This window comes from Periophthalmus magnuspinnatus, chromosome 4 (genome assembly GCF_009829125.3).
Source record: "Periophthalmus magnuspinnatus isolate fPerMag1 chromosome 4, fPerMag1.2.pri, whole genome shotgun sequence".
NCBI lineage: Eukaryota > Metazoa > Chordata > Actinopteri > Gobiiformes > Gobiidae > Periophthalmus > Periophthalmus magnuspinnatus.
This window is the reverse complement of record NC_047129.1, coordinates 31,507,597-31,528,955: the sequence shown is the minus strand read 5'-3', so window position 1 is coordinate 31,528,955 and position 21,359 is coordinate 31,507,597. Positions and strand designations below refer to the sequence as shown.

Here is a 21,359-nt window from a genome sequence, read left to right as displayed (position 1 = left end):
CGTAATACAGGACATTTAAATCGTCTTACAGTTATGATACACTGGGATTAATATGGGGCAACAGCAGCAAAGGCAAGGTATTTAGTGAGTTTGCTGAAAGTTTAATCAGTATTTTTTCATATAAACACACAGTTTCGGTATGTTTCTGTATAAATAGTTGCTTTTGCATGAACCCCTGTGTAGTTTTAGTCACAAATATGGTCAGATTATAGAGATACTAAATAGTTTTGAGAGTCAACCGAGCATTTCTTTAGTCGACTACAGCTCTAATATACACAAAAGTCTATGCTAGAACAAAAGCATCATATGGACATATATATACTGTGATATATAGAGGATATAGGAGGTGTAATGGAGCCCCCAGACACCGCAGTCTTCAGGGAGATTAGGAGATCTAAAGCTGGTCTATTCATAAACTACTTTGTTAATTAACATATGGATTAACTTACATTCAAATTAATACATTTAATCCGTGCCTCTATTATTGTAACTATATCCCTCTCTAGTTCTCATTAAGTCACACGAGAGGATTTATTTTTTAGCTTGGGAATAGAAAAAGCTTTGAAATATTACCCAGTCGGACATTAGAATGTACTAATTTTAGATTTACAGAACAAAACTTTGATATTATATTCAATATTACAACATTAAGAGCCATTTTTAAGAAGAAAGAGAAGAGTTCTTTCAGTGTTTCATGATACAAAAATGACAAACTTGATTTTGATACTAAGGAATAGGCTTGATACTTAATACTGATCCCGATACGATACCACGACCATAATAAAAACGCTCTTTCTTTCGACAATAGAATGTGATTTTCAACATTAAATGATAGTATTTTCTTTTATATCCCTCAGTCGTCCAGTAGGTCTATAGTGGTTCATGGGCGTAGACTAGTCTATGTGTCTTATACTTGTTCTCATGTGACTTTTTTAGTATCGATACTTGGTCAAATGAGTCTCTAGTTTCAATACGAGCTTTAGTATTAATGAGCATTGGATTTTTAATACTTTTGACAACCCTAACTTCTTCTAAAAGCACATTTTGTAACTTTTCTTGTGAAGGGTTGGCTTGAAGTAGCAAAAATAAATAAAATAATAATAATAAAAAATAAATAAATAATAAATAATAAATTAATAATAAAATAATAGTAATATTTTTTTTTCATAATAAACAACATTGCCTTTATTTCTTTGTTTCTATAATTATCATATATAACATCAAACGTCACAATAAACTTGTTTGCCATTACAACAGTAACCACTCGACATGTCCGTTCCACGTCTAATAATAAACTCCTCAACCTCACTCAAAATGTTATGATCGAGAATAGGATCCCACCTCATACAATCCATGTGAGAAAAAGCGTTTTCCAAAGCTAAAAATACACAAACCCTTCAGTGACTTTCATCCGTGCTGTATCTATATGTTTGTCAAGGGCAACTTTACTAATTCAAAATGCTGTAATATTGAAAAAGAAACGGTAAAACACCTGAAAAGTTTATTTAAAAGTGGAAAGCTGTTTCGTCAAAGCAACCTGACAATCAATCAACTTGTCTGATAATATTAATTAATTGTAAAAATGACCCCTGAATTAATATTAGGCGTTTCGATTCCAGGTTCAACTCAACGCAACAAGTTCCACACAAACTTAAGCAAGAGCAGAGCTTAAAAAACCCAATAAAAAAGTGGCACAATCACCTGAAAACTAATAAAAAGTCAAGCAGTGTAAATGTAAATGTATCTCTCTGTATGTCTTTAAGTCTATTGGCAGCCAGCCCCAAGAGCACAAAATGATTGGTTGAAAAAGTATTATGACAAATGTCCAAAGCACCACCCATCCCATTCAAAGTGTCCTCCAAAAAACTCCAAGAAGAACACGTTAAACTTTGGCAAAAACTCCTCAGGGACTCCCTCGAAAACTTCCAATAACGTATCCGACCTTATTCCCAATCAAACGCATCTTTCCCTTTATTTCCGTCGCGCCCCTGAGGTATCCTATTATCATTCCTAATCACCTCTCCTGCATCTCAAACAACCTTCTAAAAACTTTTCATTCACGCAGCTCCCAGTTGGCGTCGCATTTCGCCGCGACTTCCGACAAACAAAAAGCCAAAAACAACAACATCCATAAATGCATAAATACCTCCCCGCGTGTGCCCAGAGGAAGGGTGCCGTCGGTCGGGTAGATGTTGGCGATACGGCGGCTCCTCTCTGGTTCTCTCTGGAGCTGCTTGTCTCCGTGTTTGCCGCGCTGGGGAGAGTGAGAGTCTTTTTCTGGCTGGTATATCTAATTAGAAACCAGGGCTGCTGCTGCTTCTGCCGCCGCCGCCGCCGCCACCGCCGCTGCTGCTGCTGCTCCTGCTATCGGCCGAACCATCTACCTCTCCAATCTCTCCTGACTCAATCTTCCCCCACCATCTCTGATTTTCTTTTATATTTATGCTGGAATATTTAATTGTAGACAAAAGGTTACTCTGGGCTCTATTCATTGCGCACAGGCAGAATAATCTCTTTAAAAGGCTTGACATTTCAGGCTTTTCAAAGGGGGCTGAAAAAATTATATCCCCTCTTTTGTTAATCAATGAAGTAGAACTGGCCCGAACAAAGGAATTAAATTGCTCGGTTGGTTTAATAAAAACGCGCAGAAATAGCTGCTTCCTCTGGGCTTTTGTGCCTAGCTGCTGGCTGGCTCTCCCCAACCCCTATATACGCAAACCACTGTAATTCCATATGATTTGAGGGGCAAATTCTCTCATTTCTCACACAGTTACTGGCGTTGAAATCCCATTGAGAGAGCAAAGGAGCCGCGGCGAGTGGGATCTCTTGCCTGGCTGGTTAGCTGGCTAGCAAAACTGGGAATCTCGCTCTTTGAATCTGACTCCGAACTGAGGCGCAGACAGCGAGTCCACTACAATTTACAATTTCTATACTGTCTCTGGCGCAGAAAAACATTGTAATTATGCAAATGATAGGGGCAATAATTAGGGCCTACGCGGTGGGCTTTGTGAGCGTTTCGGTCCGTAGCGGGAAGCGTAGCGGCGGTGAAAAGGCTCCTCACACAAGACCAGATGTTCAGAGCGATGCCTGGTCCAGAACTCTCCATCAGCCCCACTGGCTCAGAGGGAAATAATCAAACGTGTGTGTTAGAACAGGGATGAAAAAAAATCGTATTCCGGAGATGATCTGGTGTTTCGGTAACATCGCCGTATCGTGATCGAGTACGTTTTGTCTTAATGAGCGGGTATTAAAATCAAAAATGCAAAATCGAGCATAAATTCTACCGTGTTTTAACGTTGTTCCCTCGTCAAAAACATGTCTGAAGAGGTTTTAAATGTCATCCATGCATGTTTGAGTAATCTAGCGATCTCTCCCGGGCTCTATTCGAACTCTCCGTACTGTTAGCTTTAAAATTCTGTACGAGGCTCCGCCCACAAGTCTACGTAACCCACGCTCCACATGAACATTCTCCATAAATATACAAAAACATGATGCAAAACTGGACACAGCAACGTGACAAACCTGATGTGATGTGCGGTAGTTTCATTAGCGCTATGAAGGGGGGGGGACTTAGCGTGGAGAGCAAAGCGAGGAGAGACTCAGAGCGTAAAAAACAAAAGAATAATACATTGTTTTCATTGAATATAGCATTTTCAAAACAGTAAAAGGTTAAGGAAACTCCCGCACAACGTCTCACTCTTGATTCTATTTTATTCTTACGTTTCATTCGTCGAAACTTTGCAAGAATAAAATTGAGTCAAGAGTGAGACGTGTGCAGGAGTTTCCTTAACCTTTTACTGTTTTGAAAATGCTATATTCAATGAAAACAATGTATTATTCTTTTGTTTTTTACGCTCTGAGTCTCTCCTCGCTTTGCTCTCCACGCTAAGTCCCCCCCCCTTCATAGCGCTAATGAAACTACCGCACATCACATCAGGTTTGTCACGTTGCTGTGTCCAGTTTTGCATCATGTTTTTGTATATTTATGGAGAATGTTCATGTGGAGCGTGGGTTACGTAGACTTGTGGGCGGAGCCTCGTACAGAATTTTAAAGCTAACAGTACGGAGAGTTCGAATAGAGCCCGGGAGAGATCGCTAGATTACTCAAACATGCATGGATGACATTTAAAACCTCTTCAGACATGTTTTTGACGAGGGAACAACGTTAAAACACGGTAGAATTTATGCTCGATTTTGCATTTTTGATTTTAATACCCGCTCTTTAAGACAAAAACGTACTCGATCACGATACGGCAATGTTACCGAAACACCAGATCATCTCCGGAATACGATTTTTTTTTCATCCCTGTTCTAACACACACGTTTGATTATTTCCCTCTGAGCCAGTGGGGCTGATGGAGAGTTCTGGACCAGGCATCGCTCTGAACATCTGGTCTTGTGTGAGGAGCCTTTTCACCGCCGCTACGCTTCCCGCTACGGACCGAAACGCTCACAAAGCCCACCGCGTAGGCCCTAATTATTGCCCCTATCATTTGCATAATTACAATGTTTTTCTGCGCCAGAGACAGTATAGAAATTGTAAATTGTAGTGGACTCGCTGTCTGCGCCTCAGTTCGGAGTCAGATTCAAAGAGCGAGATTCCCAGTTTTGCTAGCCAGCTAACCAGCCAGGCAAGAGATCCCACTCGCCGCGGCTCCTTTGCTCTCTCAATGGGATTTCAACGCCAGTAACTGTGTGAGAAATGAGAGAATTTGCCCCTCAAATCATATGGAATTACAGTGGTTTGCGTATATAGGGGTTGGGGAGAGCCAGCCAGCAGCTAGGCACAAAAGCCCAGAGGAAGCAGCTATTTCTGCGCGTTTTTATTAAACCAACCGAGCAATTTAATTCCTTTGTTCGGGCCAGTTCTACTTCATTGATTAACAAAAGAGGGGATATAATTTTTTCAGCCCCCTTTGAAAAGCCTGAAATGTCAAGCCTTTTAAAGAGATTATTCTGCCTGTGCGCAATGAATAGAGCCCAGAGTAACCTTTTGTCTACAATTAAATATTCCAGCATAAATATAAAAGAAAATCAGAGATGGTGGGGGAAGATTGAGTCAGGAGAGATTGGAGAGGTAGATGGTTCGGCCGATAGCAGGAGCAGCAGCAGCAGCGGCGGTGGCGGCGGCGGCGGCGGCAGAAGCAGCAGCAGCCCTGGTTTCTAATTAGATATACCAGCCAGAAAAAGACTCTCACTCTCCCCAGCGCGGCAAACACGGAGACAAGCAGCTCCAGAGAGAACCAGAGAGGAGCCGCCGTATCGCCAACATCTACCCGACCGACGGCACCCTTCCTCTGGGCACACGCGGGGAGGTATTTATGCATTTATGGATGTTGTTGTTTTTGGCTTTTTGTTTGTCGGAAGTCGCGGCGAAATGCGACGCCAACTGGGAGCTGCGTGAATGAAAAGTTTTTAGAAGGTTGTTTGAGATGCAGGAGAGGTGATTAGGAATGATAATAGGATACCTCAGGGGCGCGACGGAAATAAAGGGAAAGATGCGTTTGATTGGGAATAAGGTCGGATACGTTATTGGAAGTTTTCGAGGGAGTCCCTGAGGAGTTTTTGCCAAAGTTTAACGTGTTCTTCTTGGAGTTTTTTGGAGGACACTTTGAATGGGATGGGTGGTGCTTTGGACATTTGTCATAATACTTTTTCAACCAATCATTTTGTGCTCTTGGGGCTGGCTGCCAATAGACTTAAAGACATACAGAGAGATACATTTACATTTACACTGCTTGACTTTTTATTAGTTTTCAGGTGATTGTGCCACTTTTATATTGGGTTTTTTAAGCTCTGCTCTTGCTTAAGTTTGTGTGGAACTTGTTGCGTTGAGTTGAACCTGGAATCGAAACGCCTAATATTAATTCAGGGGTCATTTTTACAATTAATTAATATTATCAGACAAGTTGATTGATTGTCAGGTTGCTTTGACGAAACAGCTTTCCACTTTTAAATAAACTTTTCAGGTGTTTTACCGTTTTCTTTTTCAATATTACAGCATTTTGAATTAGTAAAGTTGCCCTTGACAAACATATAGATACAGCACGGATGAAAGTCACTGAAGGGTTTGTGTATTTTTAGCTTTGGAAAACGCTTTTTCTCACATGGATTGTATGAGGTGGGATCCTATTCTCGATCATAACATTTTGAGTGAGGTTGAGGAGTTTATTATTAGACGTGGAACGGACATGTCGAGTGGTTACTGTTGTAATGGCAAACAAGTTTATTGTGACGTTTGATGTTATATATGATAATTATAGAAACAAAGAAATAAAGGCAATGTTGTTTATTATGAAAAAAAAATATTACTATTATTTTATTATTAATTTATTATTTATTATTTATTTATTTTTTATTATTATTATTTTATTTATTTTTGCTACTTCAAGCCAACCCTTCACAAGAAAAGTTACAAAATGTGCTTTTAGAAGAAGTTAGGGTTGTCAAAAGTATTAAAAATCCAATGCTCATTAATACTAAAGCTCGTATTGAAACTAGAGACTCATTTGACCAAGTATCGATACTAAAAAAGTCACATGAGAACAAGTATAAGACACATAGACTAGTCTACGCCCATGAACCACTATAGACCTACTGGACGACTGAGGGATATAAAAGAAAATACTATCATTTAATGTTGAAAATCACATTCTATTGTCGAAAGAAAGAGCGTTTTTATTATGGTCGTGGTATCGTATCGGGATCAGTATTAAGTATCAAGCCTATTCCTTAGTATCAAAATCAAGTTTGTCATTTTTGTATCATGAAACACTGAAAGAACTCTTCTCTTTCTTCTTAAAAATGGCTCTTAATGTTGTAATATTGAATATAATATCAAAGTTTTGTTCTGTAAATCTAAAATTAGTACATTCTAATGTCCGACTGGGTAATATTTCAAAGCTTTTTCTATTCCCAAGCTAAAAAATAAATCCTCTCGTGTGACTTAATGAGAACTAGAGAGGGATATAGTTACAATAATAGAGGCACGGATTAAATGTATTAATTTGAATGTAAGTTAATCCATATGTTAATTAACAAAGTAGTTTATGAATAGACCAGCTTTAGATCTCCTAATCTCCCTGAAGACTGCGGTGTCTGGGGGCTCCATTACACCTCCTATATCCTCTATATATCACAGTATATATATGTCCATATGATGCTTTTGTTCTAGCATAGACTTTTGTGTATATTAGAGCTGTAGTCGACTAAAGAAATGCTCGGTTGACTCTCAAAACTATTTAGTATCTCTATAATCTGACCATATTTGTGACTAAAACTACACAGGGGTTCATGCAAAAGCAACTATTTATACAGAAACATACCGAAACTGTGTGTTTATATGAAAAAATACTGATTAAACTTTCAGCAAACTCACTAAATACCTTGCCTTTGCTGCTGTTGCCCCATATTAATCCCAGTGTATCATAACTGTAAGACGATTTAAATGTCCTGTATTACGCAAGATTGACTCTTGTGAGCTTTAAGTCATGTTATAATGTTGTTACCTCCTTAAAAACAGACCTGGAGTTGTGTTTTGTTTCATTCACACATGTTTAAGTAATGTTTTATTAGCCTGTCTACATCACCAAAGCTCAAAATGCTCTATTGCACCTTGTGATGTCATGAAGCGGTACTTTTAAAGTGCTGTTTTAATCCTCAATTGAACTGTTTTACTCTACAAGAGACTAGAATTAAGCAGTTACCTTTAAAAACAAACAGTTTTACCTTTTTATTCAGATGAGACACCATCTGATTCACCAGGACGCAAAGACATTTCTAATCAAGTGATTCTAGTGAAGGTGTGTGGAGTTTAAAAACACAGCGGAGCACTTCCTGGATCACCACATGATGACATCACAAGGTGGAACAGAGCGTTTTCAGTTTGAGAGAAGAACTCAGCCTAAATGTGTGGGGTTTGTGTGTTAAACGTGAGTGATTGAAACAAAACAACAACAAAAACATAATATAACTTAAAATAACCTAAAACTTTAAGGCAGAAATTCAGGTTACATTTTTAAGTTAAACTACCCTTGTATTTATATTATATTTATGTTTATTATATTATTTATTATATTTATATTTTTTATATATATTTTTTTATAATACTATTTATATTATATTGTTTATGTCGATTAATCAACCAGACGACTAACCCTGAGGTGTATATTTGGTCACGTTTAATGGACAAAATTAGACCTTCTGGATTTGTTTGTGAGAATTTGAGAACTGGTGATACATATTTCAGTGTTTACGTTTATTTCTGTGAAGTTAAAGTCACACTCTGTAACTTCTTCTACTGCTTGGACATATCATTGCTTTGCCTTAAACTCTATCAATGTTGCTTTCATTCAATCACAAGTGTTTTATTGCCAGACGAGCGGAGTCATCTCTCCACAGATCTGACCTTTAACTTTTCCGGTGCGACTTGTACTTATACTTCGGAAAATACGGTAATCGTGACAATCACCAACAAAGATAATCACCGTTGTATCCCCAGAATGTGCAGAAAAAAATAACTTAACCACAGGGGAGTCAATGGGAAGGACAGAGAGGATCTGTTGTCCGGGGCCCCAGGGTCTCAGGGGCCCCAGAATTGGACCCTCTTCCTATTAATTTCTACTAAAGGGGACCACGTGAGTCTCCAAATTTCAGTTGACACCCTGCTCATCCATAGTATTCTCTGTTAAAATTATAATTATTCATATCAATAACAACTTTAATCATTATCGTGATATAATCGTTAATCGCAATTAAAAAAATAAAACAAATCAGTGTTGTCCCATGTCCCGTGATGCCGTCAGATCATGTTTCAGTTCTTCTCAAACACAGACACTTTTCTCTGTCGGTCAACCTCCCTTAGGCTCTGAGTGAGTGACAGATGAAATGAACCAATCACAGTGAACTATGACCTCGCAGAACAAGCAGATGACTTTATTTAATTTTAGGTATCATTTTTACTTTATTTCATTTTTGCCATATCCACCTCTACTGAAAACTATTTTAAATTATAAGCAACACATTTATTTTAAAATGTCTCAAATCTCTGCAGTGGTGTAAGAAGTACTCAGTTTGGTTACTTCAGTAAAAGTACAGATACACACATATTTTAAGTCTTATAAAACTTCAAATGTAGGGATTTAAAAAAGATTTGAGCTTAATATTTTTCAACAGAAACAACTGATTCATTTGTTTTTTTCCCGCTGTTTTTATTTGTTTTTGTTTTGCTCCAATTATGAACATGTTAAAAATAAACTCAACAATAATAAAAAAAATACTTTCAATTTTCAGTCCAGTAAAATGTATGGAGTAGAAAGTACAAATACTGCTCTCAAATGTAGTGAAGTAAAAGTCAAAAGTATCCACTGTAAAATGTACTTAAGTAAAGTACAGATACCTAAAATGTATACTTAAGTACAGTACTTTAATACTTTACTGTTATGTTCCACCTCTGCTTATCTCTTAGGCTCTGATTGAGTGACAGATGAAATTAACCAATGACAGTGAAGTATGAACTCTCTGAATAATAATAATAATAAATATACAAATGATTATTTAAATAAATAAATATACAAACAATTCTAAAAAAATATAATAATAATAATAAATATAAAAACAATTATAAAAAAAATCATAATAATCATAATAAAAAACAATATACAAACAATTCTAAAAAATAATAATCATAATAATAATAATACATAACTCTTATATAGTGCTTTCCATGACACTCAAAAACACTTCACACAATCCAAGACAGAACCAGAAAACAAATCTATTTTCAAATTTCTCAGATCTTTGAACGTGAAAACACAATCCTCCAATTCAAAATTAAAATTATCTTCTAAAAAAAAACCCACTACTACTTATTTCTTTCCTGTTGTATGTCAGTGTAAATGGCTCGTCCTCATAAATATAGACACTTTCCCTCCCCTGTGGCTTATCTGAGACTGTGATTGGACCAGACGGCTGAGGTCAGAGGTCGTGACCGCGTTGTGTTAACCAAACGAGGGGTTAAACGTTAAATGATCTTCACTGCGAGCGACGATGGCAGTGATGGATAACCACTCCAACAGGACGGGATTAGGTCTGTTTATAAATGAGATTTGACATTTGTGTTTAGACCACATCAATCCTAATGTCTCCCCCGGGACTGGAGCCTCACCTCGCTCAGGTTTAACGCGCTCTACCTGGAGTTTACGGACTTAAAAATGTGAAAAACTAAAAACTACTTCATTTTACAGTTTACTTTATGCATTTAGAGCATCCAAAGTATTCACCATGATGAGTTTATAAGCGTTTTTCACAGGCCAGAGCGGAGTTTCGCTGTCACGCTAATGCTAACAACAACTAGCATTCTGACAGTATTACTTCCTGGTTCATGGACAATCTTTTTTTTTTTTTTATAATTGGATGCAGACAGAACACAGAGGTCTCATTTTGACCCTAAGAGCTGCTTTTACAATATATCTGCTCTTACTTTTATTACTTTTATTATTTTTTATCACTATAACTGTGCCCATTGACCAGACAAAGACACTTAAACTAGCTCCACCCACCTTTTTTTCTGTCCTATACACTCCTAAAGGCCTGTCACTATAACAAATTTCGATGTGCGATGTATTGATGAAGAAAATACAGACAATAAACGATCATTTTGAAACCCTAAAGCAGGATTACCCTCCAAAAACAATTCAAAATGCACAATATTGTTAAAAAAATCATGAGTTGCAGTAAATAAACAGCAGAATGAAACACTTAAGTACTTGGTTTGCATTTGGAATTAGTTATACAAGTGATTTATTCAGCTTTTTGCGGCTTAAATCTTATGATATAGCCAAAAAATAAACAAAAATGTTCCCTGTAGTGCAAAGAAAATGTTCACACGATAAATATTCTCCAGTTTATGAAAGATGGAATAGTATTTTTGGGGATCGTTAAGTCGATAGTGATTATCATGACATGACCTAATTATTATCATGATTTACAAAACACTACAGAGATGCATTACTTTTTGTACTTATTCTCTAAAGCGTTAGCAGTAAAAACACCATTATAGTCCATGCGATTTTGCTTCCCTTGCTTTGGTTTAGGACAGCTTCAGTTCATTGTTGACGTTTCTCTGTGGTTAGCTATAGCATCGTCACTGCGTTACAAAGTTTGTCCTTCTTTATCAGTTTCCTTGGTGACCTTGTCTGCTCTGGACTCATTTTATCTCGGCCACCTTGTCTCCAGGTTGTCCTTCTTAGCCTCTGAACTATTTAAACGTCCTCGTGTGGAAGCGTGGGGAGACTTGAATGGACAATGCTAACGTGCAGTGTTGAGTTTATTATTAAATTAACTTCTTCTGCCGCTCTGTACAACTCCAGGAGTCATTAGGACAAAACGTATTATTCCTAACAGTCCATTTCTACGGGAAAGTCTTTAGATCACGATGAATGTGACAGATGATTTACGTCCATCTATGTCTCACTGCAGCAGGTGAATCTGGACCAGTGGATTCACTCACTGCATCAACAGATCAGTGTGTGGAGGAAAAACAGTCTTGTCTGAGTTTATGTGGAGAAAGTTGAAGTCCTCATCTTTGGTCCACAGAAACAAAGTGTGTCAGCATCACCTCCAGTCTCTCTCTCTAAAACCTTCAAATCAGGCGAGAAATCTGAGGGTAATACTGGACTCAGACTTGAACTTTAACAGCCACATCAAATCAATAACATCTACAGCTTTTTACCACCTAAAAACATGTCAAAAATCAAAGGTAAACTGTCAAAACCAGACTCAGAGAGACTTGTCCTGCATTTGTGTCCAGTAGATTAGACGACTATAACGTCCTGCTCACTGGACTCTCCCAAACGAGCCTTAACACAGCTACAGTACATCCAGAACACTGCTGCTCGGGTCAGGACTAGAACCAGGAAGTACGAGCCATGTGTCCTGTGGCTCAGGGCTCTGGCTCCTGTGGCTCAGAGAATAGACTTTAAAGCACCAAAGGACATCTCCCACATGAGCCACATGAGCCATCTGACACTCTGAGGACTGAACCGGGACTGAACCAGGACTAAACCAGAGCTAAACCAGAGCTAAACATGTTGAATCAGTGTTTCAGTTTTGTGCAGTTAAAACCTGGAACATTCTTCCTGAAGATGTGACTCAGACCTCGACTTTGACAATGTTTAAATCCAGACTCAAAACTGTTCTGTTTATCTGTGCATGTGACTGAAAGGGTTTTATTCAGCACTTTTCTTTTTAATGTTCATTTTCTGAGGATTATTTATGTTTTGATTTGTTTGCATTGTTATTTTAATGTCTTTCTTATTCTGTAATGCACTTTAAATTACTTTTGTACAAATTGTGCCGTCCAAACACACTTGCCCTTCCTCGCCTCCACACACACACACACACACAACACACACACATGTTTTGACGTCTCCTTTTTCCTCCCAGACACTTCCAGTCTATTCCAAACAGTCGAACACCCAGACAGCCCCGACAGCCCTCAGCACATGTACAAATCTGCCATAATGCTGATTTGTCACTTCACCAAAGAGGACTGCAAACCCTGCAAAAAGGAAACAAGATTTTTTCAATCACGCAGAGCTCCTCCCATTGCCCGATTTGAGTGGCCGCACAAAGCCGCTGGACGCATAATCCTTTTATCAAACGCAAAGATGGACGCTCTTATGGGAAAGACGCACTGAAATAATATTAAGGTCGTTTCTATCACCAGTTTATTTCCCTTTTTCGACAAACCAGCTCTGCATTTGGGTTTTATCTTGTGGTTATAATGAGTTGTGCTTGGTTGGTGAGGGGATGGAGAGAGGAAGAAGAGGGGGATGGAGAAGGGGGATGGAGGGATGGAGGCTGACCACTGCTCGGAGAATCTTGGAGCTGATCGGGAACGGCAGAATCAAAAGCAGGTTTAAGCCACAGTCTGGAGCAGGTTGGAGCGGAGATGGAAAAAAAATGAGAGTGTGCTGTCAGCGTTTTCACAGCTTCATATCTCTCCTCTCTCTCTTTCTTCTATCGCTCCTCTCGCTCTCTTTCCCTGTATCTCCCCCCCTCTTTCTTTCTATCTTCCTCTTTCCCTCTACCTCTCTCTCCTCTCCTTTTCCTTTTATCTCCCCGTCTCTCTTTCCTCTATCTTCCTCTCTCCTCTTTTTCCTTCTATCTCTCCTCTCTTTCCTTCTATCTCTCCTCACTCTCTCTTTCCCTCTATCCTCCTCTCCCTCTTTCCTTCTATCTCTCCTCCCTCTCCTCTCTTTCCCTCTATCTTTCCTCTCCTCCCTCTCTGTCTTTCCTCTCTCCCCTCTCTGTCTTTCCTTCTATCTCTCCTCTCTCCCTCTTTCCTTCTATCTCTCCTCTCTCCCTCTTTCCTTCTATCTCTCCTCTCTCACCTCCCTGTCCTCTCTCCCTCTCTCCCGCTCTCTCTCCTCTTTCCTTCCATCTCTCCTCTCTCTCCTCTTTCCTTCCCTCTCTCCTCTCTCTTTCTCTCACAGTGTGCTGTCTGTCCGAGCTCCTCCATCCAAAGCAAATATGTTGTGATAAAAACAAAAAAAACAATATTAAAACGTGAGATTTTAGTCAAAACTGAAACGTACCTGGAGTTTAGTTTAGTTTTGGGCACATTTCAGTAATGTTCAATATTTACTCTGGCTCTTTCACTCTCCGGGACCAAAACGGGACCAAAACGGGACCAAAACGGACCAAAACGGGACCAAAACGGGACCAAAACGGGACCAAACCACACATCTTATTTACTAACTTTGTACCTCTACTTGAGGCATGTCCAGGACTAAACCAGGACCTGGCCCATTTACTCTCCATGTCATGTTTGCAAATAGGACTAGAGAAGGTCTGGACTTATAGATAATGTATAAATCTCTTTACATTATGATTAAAAAGATGATTAAATATCCGTCCATCTCACACACACACACACACACACACACACACACGAGACAAACAGATATTTTCCTCAGGCCGCGATGCCAAATAAAGACTTTTTGGACACTGTATCCCTCCATTTAAGATCACTGTCTGCCCTCCGCTGGTCTCTGCAGCTGCTGTCCATTAGTGCCTCTGACCCGGAGAGGTGCATGCTGGGAGGAGGTTGCCCCAGTGCCCCCTTCTTCACTGTGGGTGTGTGCGCTTATGGTTGTATCGTTCCATTGTAGAGATTAAACTTGGACTAAAGATTGACTTGTTTTTGGTGCCAAGGAAAAGTATTGATTAGTATCTGGGTATTGATTGATTTTTCAACCATGTTTTGAGTTGATAACTGAAGATTAAATAACACCAACTCGGACTATGTTAGGAAAAAGTGACAAAAAAACTAAACTAAGACTTAACCAGTGCCAAACTAGGCTAAAATTACAACAAAACCCGGACTGATATGGGCCAAACTGACTCCAAAGCAGGACTAGAGCAGGCGTAAACCAGGACTGAAAATGGATTAAACTGGGCCAGACTGACTCTAAAGCAGGACTAAACCACAAATCAAGATTAAATTTACTTAACAAGTCTGCTCTGAACCAACAGAAAGTAAAAAACAGGACTAAACCCAGGACTGACTTAGGACTGAACCAGGACTAAACCAGGACTGAGGCAGAACTGAACTAGGACTGAACCGGGACTAAGCCAGGTAAAAAAATATAACAAATAATGAATACACTAGGTCTAAATGACAACTTAACTAGGGCTAAAACCTGGACTAATCCTGGAGTAAACCAGGGCTAAATCAGGACTAAACCAGGGCTAAATCAGGACTAAACCAGGGCTAAATCAGGACTAAACCAGGCTAAATCAGGGCTAAACCAGGGCTAAACCAGGGCTAACCAGGACTAAATCAGGACTAAATCAGGACTAAATCAGGCTAAACCAGGGCTAAATCAGGACTAAACCAGGGCTAAACCAGGGCTAAACCAGGGCTAAACCCGGACTGAACCCGGACTGAACCAGGTCTAAACCAGGACTAAACCAGGGATAAACCAGGGCAAATCCAGGAGTTAGTCAGGGCTAAACCGGGGCAAAACCAGGACTAAACCGGGGCTAAACCAGGACCAAACCAGGACTTCACTGGGTCTGATGGACCTCAGTATTTTCTCTGCACACGTCTGAAAGCTGCAGGTCTATAATTATCCTCCTGGAGAAAACAAGTGTTGCATTGAAGTAACAGGATTACAGACTGAGAGAGCGGTTTCATTTAAGCTGTTTAATGTGTAGAGCCTTTTATTAATTACATTTGAGGCTATTTTTGAAGTTCATACTGCACGAGACAAAGACGTATTAGAGCGTGTGTTTTCAGATTATCAGAGCATGTACAAGAAGAAGGTTTTGATCTAGTCCGTTACATTCACTTTATCACATCAGTTGTTATTCTCTGAGTAGCTGAGTCCAGACAGTGACTCTGTTTATACACACACCAAAACTCTGATCATTGTCCTGATTTCTGCAGTTATCAGATTATATAGAATGTAAACAGTTCCATCTGATGTTTCTTTCTCATTGCTCACACTTATGCACCTTTTGGTCAGGAAATATATGGAAAAAAGGGCAAAGACACAAATGAAAGAGAAAAATGTTAAAGATGGAAAGAGTTATTAAAAAATCTGTAGAGTTTGGAGTAAACCCTAAAATTGGGGATATTGGGGTTATCTGATTACTCTAGTTATCTGATTTTACTGACATGTAAATGTCCCCAGTTACTCGAGCAGTTACTCGAGCAGTTACTCGAGCAGTTACATCGAGCAGTTACTCGAGCAGTTACTCGAGCAGTTACTCGAGCAGTTACTCGAGCAGTTACTCGAGCAGTTACTCGAGCAGTTACTCGAGCAGTTACTCGGACAAGGTGCTCGGACAAGTGCTCGGACAAGTGCTCGGACAAGTGCTCGGACAAGTACTCGGACAAGTACTCGGACTTAAGTAGTAGTTTCCCCATATACTGTTACTCTGTGTATTTCCACTACTTTCTACTTGTACTTGAGTAATAACCAGGATTACACCAAGACTAAACCAGGACTAAGTAACTCTGCTTGTTTATTAACTTTGTACCTCTACTTGAGGCATATCCAGGACTAACCAGGTCTAAACCAGGTCTAAACCAGGTCTAAACCAGGTCTTAAACCAGGTCTTAAACCAGGTCTTAAACCAGGTCTTAACCCGACCTAAACCAGGACTCAAACCAGGACTCAAACCAGGACTCAAACCAGGACTCAAACCAGGACTCAAACCAGGACTCAACACCAGGACTCAAACCAGGACTCAAACCAGGACTCAAACCAGGACTCAAACCAGGACTCAAACCAGGACTCAACCAGGACTCAAACCAGGACTCAAACCAGGACTCAACAGCTCTGCTTATTTATCAACTTTGTATCTCTACTTGAGGCATATCCAGGATAAAACCGGGACTAAACCGGGACTAAACCGGGACTAAACCGGGACTAAACCGGGACTAAACCGGGACTAAACCGGGACTAAACCGGGACTAAACCGGGACTAAACCGGGACTAAACCGGGACTAAAACCGGGACTAAACAACTCTGCTCATTCACCACAATCTCCCGTCTCTGTGCACAACTCTCCACCAGACAAAGCCGACATCATTCCACATTGAATTCGCATGAACTCCAGCGTTTCTCTTGTGCTTTTTTGAAATAAACATTACAAGGTGCTGATTTGACATCGACTCGCTCTAAACCCGTCTCATTTACGTTTCTTCAGTGCGGTTGTTTTGATAGCGACCTGCGCAGACAGAAGCAGAGCCATTGCAGCTTCTCTCCGCACAGTTCGGTGTCAGCCCTCGGAGAAAGAGCCACCAAACCAATAATTTTGTCAAGTTCTTTTTTTAGCGCGCGTCTGAGGGCGTGTGGATGCCCGTATACACCCATTCAAGCTCCCTCAAAAGAACGAGCCATCTGCGGGTCTCTTTCTTATTTCCCTCTCCTTTCTTCCAGCCTTGTAATCAAATTTGAGCAAAATCAAATGGCGCGAGCGAAGAAGAGGAGCGGGCGAAGGAGGTGGAGGAGGGGAGGGGGGGGGGGGGGGAGCTGCCGAGAGGAAGAGGGTTCAATGAAAGTACCTTTTGTTGGTTTGAAACGAGCAAGTATTTACAAAATGCCCTCCCTTTGTGCGCGGGGCTAAAGCAAGAAAGAAATCGGTAGCTTTTAGACGCTAGGCCGCGCGCTGCGACGGGCAAGATAATGAAAAGCGTCTTGTGTTTGCGGGCTAGAGAGCATTTCAGCCCTGCGCGGGGTAGCTTAGGCTGCTGCTGATGCTGAGGAGAGAGAGGAAATAAAAGAATACACAAGGCGCTAGCTAGTGCAGTGCTGTGCGTTACGTGTTTGTGTGTTTAAGTAAAAAAACTGGATGGAGAAGTCGGTTTTCGCTCACATGCGCCAAGGAGCGGAGCGAGAGCACTTCTGGTCTGGAGGACTGTTTCAGGAAAAACGTTGGAGCCATATTGGGACTATCGGAGTTATTCACAGAGGCTTTACACCTGCCGTCTGTGCTGCAGGTGGACGCCCCGTCCCCCTCCCCTCGCTCTGGGACGAGGAGAAGAGGAGGGTCCCCTGTGTGGATGGAGGATTATGAAAACTGCGAGGAGGACAAGTGCGTCACCCTGGATTAAGGGGCGCACCTGTTGGAGAAGAAGGTATGATTCTTTCTGATTTGAAGAGGCTTTTACTACAGTCACGTACAGTTAAAGGTCATGTATTACGGAAAACTGACTCGTCTGCGGTTTAATTGACTCTTAATTTAATCTCACAACAGTCAAAATTTACTCTTGTGAGGTTTAAGTGTATTTGAATGTTGTCATCTCATCAAAAACAGACCTGGATTTGTGTTTTGTTTCATTCACACATGTTTGAGTCACACTTTATCACTAGTCTGTCCACATCTCTGACGCTCAATACGCTCTGTTCCACTTTGTGATGTCATGAAGTGTATTTTTTCAAGTTAACAGCTGCTTTTAACCTTTTGTTCAGTAGAGATAAGTGGCTACTCCAGACTGAAATGATCCAAATGATTCTAGAAATGAAGGCGTGCGGAGTTTGAAAACACAGTGGAGCACTTCCTGTATCACCACATGATGACATCACAAGGTGGAACGGAGTGTTTTCTGTCTGAGAGAAGAACTCAGCCTAAATATGCCGGGTTTGTGCGTTAAAATGTGTGAATGAAACTAAACACAACTCTACATAATTAATATATAACGTCCATTGACTATGAGAGTTTAGCTTGTAGTCAGGGGTTTCGGAATAATTAAAGATGAACAACGTTGCCATAGCGATTTCTAATTTAAAACAATTTTTTTTCCTGTTCAAAAATCTTTTCCTCAAAATGTTGCATGTAACAGAACCTGCAACCCATCAACTGGCAACATTTCGAGGACTTTCCGCCATTTAAAAGACTATATCGTGTTTTAAGTTGTTAATTGCCATGGCAACGTTCCAAATCATTGTGAAACCCATGAATAGGCTGTTTTCTTGTCATGTCCTTAACATTCTGAGAGCCTACGTGTATAAATGAGGTGGACACGGTGGAGGATTCTCAGTTTGACTCTGCAGAAGTGTCAAACGCTGGATATTTAGGACGAGTTCTTCAATCAAACAGAAACACTCTGTCCCACCTTGTGATGTCATCGTGTGGTAATACAGGAAGTGCTCCGCTGTGTTTTTAAACTCCACACACCTTCACTAGAATCATTTGGATGATTTCAGCCCTGGAATTGCCAATCTACTTCTGAACTAAAGGTAAAAAAAAAAAAGTAGTCTGTCGTTGATTTGAAAACTACCACTTCATGACATCACAAGGTGGAACAGAGCGTTTTGAGCACATTTTGAGCACATTTTGAGCTTTGCAGATGTAGACAGACTAATAATAAAGTGTTACTCAAACCCAGGTGTGTTTTTGAGGAGGTAACAGTATATAACATGTCTTAAAGCTCACGAGAGTCAATTTGTGTCATATAGGACATTTAAAAAGTGTGCCTCTTAGAATATCCACTTACAAATCATATTCCTGAAAACATTTACTTTAAAGACTTATATTTGAGCGACGGCATGTTTGTCTGCGCAAACTTTTGACAGAATTTGACACTACGGAAACTTTTCTCCTGTCAAAAATAGATTAAATTTGATTTTATTGTCACAGTACATCACTTTGAAGCAAAAAGAATAACTATGAACAGAACAGGGCGACAGTGGCTCAGTTGGTGAAGTTTATACACTGATCTGAAGGTTGCCGGTTCGAATCCCGCTCTCGACGTAAACAATACAACATTGATGGAGCTTTTAAATCCACTGACCCACAGGTTTGGCGGCGTGATTCCAGCTCCGTTAGTGGAAAATCACTATATAAAAATGTATTGCCATAAGATGAAAAACAGAAGAAATCACTACACTGTTGATTATAAATGTGACGAGTGAAGCAGTGAATAACGACGGCTACTAGCGTTGACGTTGAAGGCGAGCTAAGTCTGTCACCTCAGATGTGTTGGTCTGTTTTTGATAAAGACATGTATAAAAAATCAGAAAAGTTATTCATCTTAATGCTGAACCTTCAAATATTTTCCACTCTTATAATGATTTGTTGTTAAAGAGAATCACTGTTCATGTTTTAAAGTAGGTCGACTCGTTTGAAAGCTCGGGTTTGGCACAGTATTGAAGCGATTTGAGCTTTAAGCGAGTTCATCCAGACTCTTTCTCTCTGTATGTTCTGGTATAGAGAGGATTTATAGTCTGGCCACTCCCCCCCTCCTCCGACTCAGAGCTGTGGCAGAGCTGTGCAATCACATTTGTTGATTTCAGTGACACAATTTTTATCTTATTTTATTATTTTATTATTTTTTATGTTTTTATTTTATTTATTTATTTTTTATTTGTATTACATTTTTTATTATTTATTTTATTTTTGTTTTAATTTTTATTACATTTGTATTTATTTATTTATTATTTATTTTATTTTTTATTTTTATTACATTTTTATTTATTAATTTTATTTTATTTTTTAATTTCTAATAGGGTAATCCTTTTGTCAATCACACCCATCTAAACTCTAAGTATTAAGGACCAAGGCCCAGACTACATGTCACTGAAGTAAAGAAAAAGTGTGTAGTTTGGCTGGCCCAGGCTACGATACACATGGGAAAACTTTAAATTATTCTTTGTTTTTCCAAGTTTAAAGAAGCCATATTATGCTTTTCCATATTATCTACGACACATGTTATATTTGGATGTTTTAAATCTCAATATATATCTAAAACACATGTGTCAAACTCAAGGCTCATGGCCAAATGTCGTCCGCCATGTCATTTCATGTGGCCCACAACAAGGTAAATTAAAAGGGATGACTGTTTTAAAATGTCAGTTTATGACAAGTTATACAGCCATATTTTTTACATCTACGGAAATACATATGCAATATTTGTCAATGGAATAAGTAATAAATACAGGAAGTTTATGAGTTTATTTTAAAAAATTTTGTACCAAAATAACTACACAACGCTGTCGAATCTTACGAGTATCACCGTGTAAGAAAATAAAATTGTTAGAACGAAGTGCGTATGTCACAGTGAGCGGGAAAAACGGGGGTAGTTTGGAGCAGTGACGTCTTGAATAAAGGAGAATAAACATTACTCACACTTTAAATACAACTTAAGAGGGTAAATGAGAAGGGAAACGACAATAACACATTGAAAAGCTTTGAAAAGTTTGATTTTGCCGCTTTAAATGTCTTTGTATGATGGAAGGAATGATGGAGTAGATACTGAAAGAGAAGTAGAACATGGATGTTTTAATCTCGCATACCTGTGTTTGTTGTCTGCAGGTGGCTCCTCAGATGCTGAAGACTCCAAAAGATCTTCTCAGAGGTAAGATTTAACTCACAAATACACTCTCAACGGTCGGGCAGTGTGATATTAGCCAAAATGTTTATAGCAACATGAAAAACACACATGTAGTCATGATATAATTGATATTTTGCGTATTTCTGACGTCATCGACATTCCCTGAGCGGGCCAAAAGTACTTTTACTGTGGATTAGACCTGGACGACTAAGGGATTACACAAGCTATTCCCTTGGGAGGTGGTGAAGCTAACTGGAGGCACTGCTCTGTCTGAATCTCCGTTACTCAAATTAGACTTTAATCTGATCTTTGTTTAAACACAATCTGACCATAAAGAAATTAGTTAGAACAACAGCAACGACAGACGAGCTGATTTGTGCTGTGAAACAAGTCCGTCTCAAATCACACTGCAGTCACGAGCTAGCTAGCGTTAGCCAACAGTTTACAGTTTTTTTTCCCCAGCTAATCACACTTACATTTTTCTGTTTTAAAGTCAAATAAATGAACAGGA

The 21,359-nt window shown here is 39.5% G+C and overlaps 1 protein-coding gene and 1 long non-coding RNA gene across 2 annotated transcripts in view; one reads left to right on the top strand and one right to left on the bottom strand.

The window, feature by feature from the left end:
* LOC129456214 (uncharacterized) overlaps window positions 1–21,359 on the top strand; it is a 508,652-nt gene that overhangs the window by 168,675 nt on the left and 318,618 nt on the right. Inside the window, exon 2 of the long non-coding RNA XR_008648689.1 lies at window positions 16,104–16,126. This is a non-coding gene — a long non-coding RNA (uncharacterized LOC129456214). The remainder of the gene's footprint in view (window positions 1–16,103; window positions 16,127–21,359) is intronic.
* The window catches only part of dnajc19 (DnaJ (Hsp40) homolog, subfamily C, member 19), a 261,149-nt gene that overhangs the window by 54,269 nt on the left and 185,521 nt on the right, over window positions 1–21,359 (bottom strand). The window lies entirely within an intron of this gene.